Source organism: Erpetoichthys calabaricus, chromosome 5, assembly GCF_900747795.2.
Source record: "Erpetoichthys calabaricus chromosome 5, fErpCal1.3, whole genome shotgun sequence".
Classification (NCBI taxonomy): Eukaryota; Metazoa; Chordata; class Cladistia; order Polypteriformes; family Polypteridae; genus Erpetoichthys; species Erpetoichthys calabaricus.
The window spans coordinates 23,212,297-23,221,321 of NC_041398.2; the positions used below are offsets into that span (position 1 = coordinate 23,212,297).

General features: G+C 35.6%; 1 long non-coding RNA gene and 5 other non-coding genes across 6 annotated transcripts; 3 read left to right on the plus strand and 3 right to left on the minus strand.

Annotated features, from left to right (window-relative positions):
* Window positions 1-2,153: 2,153 nt before the first annotated feature.
* On the minus strand, window positions 2,154-2,235 carry trnas-aga (transfer RNA serine (anticodon AGA)). Its single transcript has one exon. It is a non-coding gene; the product is annotated as a tRNA-Ser (tRNA).
* A 962-nt stretch (window positions 2,236-3,197) lies between these two features.
* trnas-uga (transfer RNA serine (anticodon UGA)) lies at window positions 3,198-3,279 on the minus strand. The gene has a single exon. It is a non-coding gene; the product is annotated as a tRNA-Ser (tRNA).
* Window positions 3,280-4,340: 1,061 nt separating this feature from the next.
* Window positions 4,341-4,413, plus strand: trnak-cuu (transfer RNA lysine (anticodon CUU)). Its single transcript has one exon. It is a non-coding gene; the product is annotated as a tRNA-Lys (tRNA).
* Window positions 4,414-5,136: 723 nt separating this feature from the next.
* trnai-aau (transfer RNA isoleucine (anticodon AAU)) lies at window positions 5,137-5,210 on the plus strand. The gene has a single exon. It is a non-coding gene; the product is annotated as a tRNA-Ile (tRNA).
* A 900-nt stretch (window positions 5,211-6,110) lies between these two features.
* Window positions 6,111-6,183, plus strand: trnak-cuu (transfer RNA lysine (anticodon CUU)). Its single transcript has one exon. It is a non-coding gene; the product is annotated as a tRNA-Lys (tRNA).
* A 1,223-nt stretch (window positions 6,184-7,406) lies between these two features.
* LOC127527791 (uncharacterized) lies at window positions 7,407-8,532 on the minus strand. Its single transcript, XR_007934916.1, has 3 exons — window positions 8,442-8,532; window positions 8,225-8,317; window positions 7,407-7,920 (listed from the first exon to the last, which is right to left on the minus strand). It is a non-coding gene; the product is annotated as an uncharacterized LOC127527791 (long non-coding RNA).
* Window positions 8,533-9,025: the final 493 nt, after the last annotated feature.

Below are 9,025 nucleotides of genomic sequence, written 5' to 3' on the forward strand. Positions count from 1 at the left end.
AAAATAATCATTACTTTAATTAATAAAAATGAGTTTTATCCTTTTTATTGATTATTTAGTTCTAATTCAATAAAAAAATTATGAATAATGTTAACTGATTATTTTTCTGAAAATGTAAACATTTTTTATATCTTATTCTAAGTAAAAAAACTATACTGTGAATTAAACACATTTAAGTTAAGTTAAATTTAATGATACTGCACTTCCTCTCACATCGAAATGTAATGACACGGCACTTCCTCTCACATCGGTTTCTTGGTCTTTACAACAACGCATTCAGCTGTAACGCTTATCCATAACAAGAGTTATTTTACTACGAATGTGTAAGTATAAAGCATATTAATTCCGTAATGAATAACTAGTATTTCATTTCGTATAGTTACAGATGTAAGCATTTGTTATTTTCACGAAACCTTTCCCTTCATGTGGGAACATGGCGGGCAAGGTAGCGTCTTTCTAACAACCTACCTCGTTGGTTTGCTTTAAAAAGCAGGCACATTTCTCGGATAGTTACATATGTTCATATTTTTTTTTTATCGTTTAAAATTTTATTTTACACAGAAAAAGAAAATGACACTTTGAGATAAGTTTGAGAACACTATGGCGTTTGTCCTAAACTACGACCTGTAAACAACATAAAAAGACGTTTGTCTAACCGTCACGGTATTATTTGACTTCTTATTTAATTAGTGTTCTACACAGGTAATGTATTTACTGGTTAATTTTTAATACTGTGATTTATTTAGCGATGTTTGATTTCCTACGTCCTATTTTATTTCAGGATTTTCGCTATCGCATACTGAGAAGTAGTGGAAAAGGCGGCCATTGATTTAAGCGGATATGTTGGCGTAAATGCAGGACATGTTTGAAGAGCGCCATCTGCGTCAGGATTTCACTCTCTACGTTTCCTTCCCATTTAGCACTCATTCCTGGGACATTATTTGATCGAGATATACTTTTTGAAGAAAGTTTAAATAAAGAAAAGAAAATTTTCATTGACATTTGAATGTCAGTAATTCAGTAAAAATTATCCTCAGACATTTGATTTAATTTTCCTTTGAAAATACAACTCCGTTGTTGTGACTATCTGTGTATGTTCAAATAAATAAAGATATATGGAATTTTAGCATGTATTTGTTATACAGTCGTTACTGTCCAGCGTTGCATTATTACTCTTTTTTTTTTAGTACTGTAATTCAAATGAAAATCGGAGTAAAATAAACCATTTTTGCCACTACTTATATTTAATCAAACTCATTTCTTTTAGGTAAATTTGAGTAAATTAATAAATTAAATTTACTCAGTAGTGCAGTATATTAAATCTACTCAGAAATATTGCTTGTAATTTGTTGCCTTATTTTTTTTAAGTACTTTTAACGCGTTATTTTTTACAGTGTAAATAAGCCAAGCAATGGAAAGGAAACAACAGAAAGAACAAAACATGCTCGTTTTAATCGTGAAGGAGCGAGAGTAACTCCCCAGATTCTACTGCGATAAGTAACAGGAAGTTGTCTCTGTTATCGTAGTAAAAATGCTGAATGTCACAGCTTGCTGTGTTGAGGCTGCTTATAATTTATTTTCGTATGTTTAAAAGTACAATACTCTAAATTGATTGTCCGCATGTCCTTTAATGCATGTAAAATCTGCCGTTGAAGTTCCAAGGGAATCCGTCTTAATTGTGAGTTCTTTGTTTCCTAAAACCTCATCTTTACTTTTACATTCGCGTAGTTGTTTTTTCTTTTACACAAGTTATCTCACACTTAGCGAGTGATTGAGCATTTTCTCATTCAACATTTAATCAATACAAGGCAGCCTTTCAGACAGCATAAATGCTGTTTTACCACCCGCTCTGGTACACGTCGGACACAAAAAATAGAATTAACTGTTCAAAGCCTGATCCAACTTTGTAAAACGATTGAATAATTTTTTTGTTTTTTCTAATCGCAGAAAAGTCCTTTCATTGCAACTAACAGCAGACTCTTGTCTGCGCAATATACCACAGTTAAGAAAGTCAAGGAATATATGCGTGTGCCGTAATTGGTCCATTATTCAGAGACAAATAAAGGGAATCTTTGCCTACATAAAGATAACAATGGCTAATCTGACCGCTAAATTTTGCCTTTGCAGACACTCTTAATAAGGAGAAACACACACGTAGTCGGCAGGATTCGAACCTGCGCGGGGAGACCCCAATGGATTTCTAGTCCATCGCCTTAACCACTCGGCCACAACTACTGTGCTCGGGTGCCAGTGACATAGCTTTAGGGGGTGCATTTCTGTTTTTTTTTTTTTTTTTTAAATTTTCTCTTTCTTTAACTTCTGAAAATTCCTCGTAATTCCTGAGTCTATGGAGTGAAACTACAGTGGGCCCATCATGCTCTCATTTGTTACTTATTTCTTCATTTAAGTTTTCTTTTTTGGCTGAATTCTAAGTTGAGTCACAAAATTTAACCCGAGAAGAAAGGGAAATAAGTAAGAAAACACAGGTGATACGGATTTTAAAGAAAATAACGACGGGCGACGTGTAGTGTTAGAAGAGCGACGCCGATTGTTTGTCAGCTCTTCTTTACTTCTCCTATTCTTTATCCTTTGCCTCCTCCGAAGAACACAGACACGCATGATTTACTGATACCCGTTCTTATTAGATTCGTTTCACATTACAGTACATGTGAATTCTGTCATTTTCCACCCAGAATCATTATTAAATTTAAACCTTCCGACCCTGGCAGTGCCTTTCACCCGTGGCACAGCAACGAAAAGAAATAAATGAGCTTTGTGTTCCAACGGCCTTACTGTCTTCTTGTCCAAATTCAGACCGATTTTGATGCTTAATCTTTGAACACGACTGTTTTTGAAATCATTATTATCAATATCAGTATAGTTATGGTGGTCACTGCTGTGGGGGTTTACAACGTATGACGTTTGTACGGCAGCTGATCATTTTCTAGACTGCAATTAAATGCTTTCCTGCAGTCTGTGCTGAAAGGACACTTAAATTTGCACAAACGCGTTCATTATTTGTGCCGTGAATAGAAACTGGTAAGATGTCAACAGAACGTGTTCTTTTGCTTCCCATCGATTGCAGTATCTACCACTGTTTTGTTATTTGAACCGTGAGCTCCTGACAAGCTTTGCAAATTGTGTTTGCCAGTGTCAAGTAAAGGCTTAATACCTCGAATTTGCTAAAGTTTAAACCACGTAGTCGGCAGGAGTCGAACCTGCGCGGGGAAACCCCAATGGATTTCAAGTCCATCGCCTTAACCACTCGGCCACGACTACTGGGGAGACAAACCCGCTAACGCGTCTGAATTCCTTCAATTGTCGAATCGCCTTTTTTCTGTTTGTCAATATGTGCTCTGAAGACATTTGGACTGGAGCAGGAGCGGTAATATTTCGGTCTTTTCCCGATCATCCTTATGGAGGCAGAGGATTTGAAGCGGTTCGATTATCTGTGAGATTAGAACAGTTAACAGCTTGTCTTGGTTGCAAAGTCGACATGTGTTAGCTACACAGCCATACCACCTGATACGGAGTTTAAGGAAAATAACTATGGGCGACGTGTAGTTTTAGAAGAGCGCAGCTGATTGTTTGTTCAGCTCTTCTTTACTTCTCCTATTCTTTATCCTTTGACTCCTCTGAAGACCGCAGACAGGCATGATTTACTGATACCCGTTCTTATTAGATTCGTTTCACATTACAGGTGAATTCTGTCATTTTCCTCCCAGTATCATTATTAAATTTAAACCTAAATTTTCATTCATGTTAAAACTATTTGAAAATGAGAGACAAACAGTTAATTTACAATCCAACATAGTTTCTATGTTGGATGGTAAAAGTTTCAGAAACAGAGAGAGAGAGAGAGAAAAGGAATTAAACATATCAATAAATGTAAACTCCATTGCCCCATTTAACATTCCTGGAAGGGAAGAGGATGAAATATATATCACTCAGTCTTAGGAAAGATCCTATGCGGTGCAAGAAGTTCAAGGTCACAGTGCTCTCGTGGGCAGTTAACATGGAAGTTTCTCCACGAGCAGCTTTATTTTCATACCTCTCAGTTCTAACTGGAGGGTAATCTGACACTCAACGGGCTACAAATAGGACGAGATTGCCTCATCCGTCCCCTCCACATTACTGCGTGAAGTTGACAATAATATAGATTATTAAGGGATCGCTACAAGGTCTCATGAACATTAGGATGCTTAACGTCCGTTGCAAACGAGCAAATGTTTCTGTTAAAAATGCAATGTTAGTGACTAATCCGCAGCACTAAGGATTGGAGCCAGATTAACTAACGTTCATATAATTTGGACAGAGACACTGGTGGCTCTTCAGACCTTACCCGGCTAGCTCAGTTGGTAGCGCATGAGACTCTTAATCTCAGGGTCGTGGGTTCGAGCACCACGTTGGGCGGTTGAGTACTTTTCCTTTGAAGGAAATGACTTGTTGATCTGAAAAATCGCAAGATGAGCCTAGCGTTCCATCTCGTCAAAGCTGTTTCCAAACTTAAATAGTCCTACACGGTGCAAGAATCTAGCGAGAAACAAAATGTCCACATCGGGCTCATTCTGACCTTCTCTTTTGTCTGATATTCCAGGTGTCAGAAAAGCATTGCACAGAGCTCAGGCGACCACTTCTCAACGTGCAGAAATGTTTGAAAATCGACACTTTACATTTGCTCCAGTCTTGAACGTCACGCTCAGCCATTATCTGTGTGGAAGCTGTACGTTTTGCTAAAAAAAAATGAACCAGCCTTTCAATCTCTTCACTGTGAAATGACGAGTAATGAAGGAGAGAAATGATCAAACAATAATTGAAGATTTGATTGCTTAGAATGAAGTACTTTTCATTTTCTTCACGCTTCGTCTATAAATTGCACAGAAGGTATTCTCGGATTGACGGACAAGGAAGAGTGCATGACGTACTCGGAAATGTTAGATAGATAGATAGAGAGATAGATAGAGAGATAGATAGATACATAGATAGATAGATAGATAGATAGATAGATAGATAGATAGATAGATAGATAGATAGATAGATAGATAGATAGATAGATAGATAGATAGATAGATCGCAAACTTAAAGATATGCAGTGAAAGCACAGATTAGTTATCAAGAGTTTGAATGTGACAGTTTGGCCGGTTAGCTCAGTTGGTTAGAGCGTGGTGCTAATAACACCAAGGTCTCGGGTTCCATCCCCGTACGGGCCAGAAACGATCTCATCAACTCTAGTCTTTTTGCTTAAGGTTTGTTTCCATCGCATACTTATCCCACAGAGTTTTTTGTTCACCCTCCATGCTTTTTCATTCAAACTAAATCTATTTGAAAATTAGAGACAAACAATTCATTTACCATCCAACATAGTTTCTATTTAATTTTGCCTCGGTTACTTTAATTGAAATGAAAATCTCTCCATCATTAACCGAGAGTATACTAACGACACACTGCGTCCGGATCAATCAAGTGCAGCCCTCAGTCTGTGAGCAGTGCAGCAAAGTCCACTGTGCAAGACAGGAATATTCTCTCTTTGCAATCTCTTTTAATTTTGATAGCATTGCTTTAAGTATTTTCCCTTTCATTCTAAGCAATCTGTACATCTCCAAGTTTCAGAAACAGAGAGAGAGAGAGAGAGAGATGGAAATAAACAAATCAATAAATGTAAACTCCATTGCCCCATTTAACATTCCTGGAAGGGAAGATTACGAAATATATATCACTCAGTCTTAGGAAAGATCCTATGCGGTGCAAGAAGTTCAAGGTCACAGTGCTCTCGTGGGCAGTTAACATGGAAGCTTCTCCACGAGCAGCTTTATTTTCATACCTCTCAGCTCTAACTGGAGGGTAATCTGACACTCAACGGGTTAGAAATAGGACGAGATTGCCTCATCCGTCCCCTCCACATTACTGCGTGACGTTGACAATAACACAGATTATCGAGGGATCGCTACAAGGTCTCATGAACATTAGGATGCTTAACGTCCGTTGCAAACGAGCAAATGTTTCTGTTAAAAATGCAATGTTAGTGACTAATCCGCAGCACTAAGGATCGGAGCCAGATTAACTAACGTTCATATAATTTGGACAGAGACACTGGTGTTTCCTTGGTCCTTGCCCGGCTAGCTCAGTCGGTAGAGCATGAAACTCTTAATCTCAGGGTCGTGGGTTCGAGCCCCACGTTGGGCGGTTTAGTCCTTTTCCTTTGAAGGAAATGACTTGTTGATCTGAAAAATCGCAATATGAGCCTACACTGTAAAAAATTATTTGTTGGTGTAACTTAAAAAAAATTATGTCAAGTGGTAACAATCAATTGAATCAATTTTTCTCAACGAATATTTTTGTATAATATTAACCCATTTTTTTGTGTCAGGTCAACTTATCAATGTTTAACCAAAGAAAGAATTTAATTTGAGGAAATGTAATTTCTCCCACTCAAAAAGTGGTATTTCCTTTGAATAAAAAACTGAAAATTTTAACTCTATGTTAATTAAATGTTTTTTTTTAAATTAACTTATAATTTAAGTTTCATTCAACATGTTTTTTTAATTGAGCACATTTCATTAGAATGCCTCAAGAACTAACCAGCAATTAAATTAGTTTCCTTCCAATTAGTTGTGTTGTTTCACAAACATAAATGAAATGCAGAAGACATAATAGCAAAACACTTAGATTTATTACTGCATATTTGCAACACAAAAATCATAATTTTTTGGTCATTTTCATAACATGTTCTGTATTACAAATTTACAGAGCAAATATTACACACACACAAATAATATGTTTTTACTAATTATATTTAAAACATCTATATGAAAAATTATACATATATTAAATAAATACATTATATTTTATATATTACATAGAATTCTACATACAGTATATGCAAGCTTTTCACAAAAATGTTTTTATAAATTATATAAAATATCTATATGAAATTATATATATATCCATCCATCCAACCATTTTCCAACCCGCTGAATCCGAACACAGGGGTCTGCTGGAGCCAATCCCAGCCAACACAGGGCACAAGGCAGGAACCAATCCTGGGCAGGGTGCCAACCCACCGCAGAGAATTATATATATATATATATTAAATACACCTTATATTTTATACATTATATAACATAGTATACATAAAATGTGTGTGTGTATATATTATACTTTACATAAATGTTGTATTATATAAAAATAAGTACTCAACCTAACACAGACTAAGTAACAATAATTAAATAAACAACTTCACATTTTGAACACACACACACACACACACACACACACACACATACATACATACAACCAATTGAACAATTTACCAAAGATTCAAGTAATGCAATGCAAATTCAGTTTAGTTAATTCTGTAATTTTTTTTTTTTGAATAATAAACTTTCAAATGCTTTATTAGACTTAGTGCAATGAATGCCCTCTTTCAAAACACTAATTAGAAGAACTAAAACACAACTATAACCTTGGTTAGGGAGATCAATACAAAATATCACAGGAGTTTAAAGACAAATTCAAAAAGCAACAAATGATATTCTACAAATAAACTGCTTTGTGGTGTAGTCTTAAAACTTGGACATAAATACATTTATCGCCAAATTAATCTGAGCTGAGAAGCTTACTGCTTAGGCTCTGCACTCTGGGAGATTTCTTATTTCCCTCCAGTTCCATAAACACTTTTTGGAAAACTTCAAAAGTGAGTTTTAACTCTTTAGGGTATCTAAGATTTATTGCATACATTAGACCAAACAATATTGGACAAGCTGCTGCAACAGACTGTAGTCCATTTAACACCTCTACACCTTCAATAACAATGGCAACTTCTTTAGGTGTGTGAAAGGGTCCTTCACCCTCTTTACGGATGACAAATATGGCCATTTTGAGTGTCTTCATTTCTCTTTCAGCATCATCTTCTAATGTATCCTAAAATTCAAAGATAAAGATGCACAAATACTCATCCATTATGAGATAGTGAACTTTGACATAGATAAACTCTAGGAACCATTAAAGTATTGAATGATAATGTCTTATCAGTGTTATATAACAAATATGTTCAAAATGCCAAACTATAAAGCAGTATATCTGGTACAAGTGTCTATACAGAATATTACGTCAGAATTGTGACTTAACATACTGTGAAATTTAATAGTAAAGGAAAAAAACACAAATCTCTGTTAATAAACAAATAGCATAAATATATAATGTTGAATTGCACACTAAGACTTACCAGATATTCTTTGATAAGATCCTTGTCATCCTCACCAAGGTAAATAATAAGTGACCTCAGCACAAACTCTCTTCTGATGTTTACATCATTTTTCTGGATGCAAAAGTACACATTTATTTAAAAAAAAAACAAAACACTAAATTCATGTGGGCAAAAAAAAAAAATTGCCTAAGAATTCAAGATCGCTGCCTCAATGCAATTAGCAAATGTAACATACCTGATCTACGGCTTGAATGAAACTGGCAGTCTTATAGCGGGCAGCTCCTCTTTTATGTCTTATGATGCTTGTCAATTTATTGGTATATTTGTCCAGCCGTGCAAGAAATTTGGTCTGGAGAGGGATTGTAGTAATCCGCAGGAACTCAGCATTAATCTTAGAGGAAAAAGATTAAAGTTAAAGAAATTAACTAACTTCAAAAATTCAAATATTTTTAAAATAAAACACTTTCAGGGAAAAAAGTTACATACCTCATTCACTTTGAAAAGTGCAGATCTTCTATCCACAGCAATACCACAGTCCTTACATTACCACACTTCCATATTTATTGGTTTGCTGAGAAAGAGCGAGATACAGGAAAAAATATACCTCACTGCTTGAACTCTGTCCACCTCTCACATTTCATATCATTATTTAAAATAGTAATGAATTTGTTTAATTTTGTTCAGTTTTTATGTTATGCATCTTCACTGATTGAAAGTGCTGGGTTCTAATCTCAGCATGGTCACTGTCCATGTGGAATTTGCATGTTCTCTCCCCGATACCAGATTGGGTTTTTTTACTAATATTACCAAACACATGCA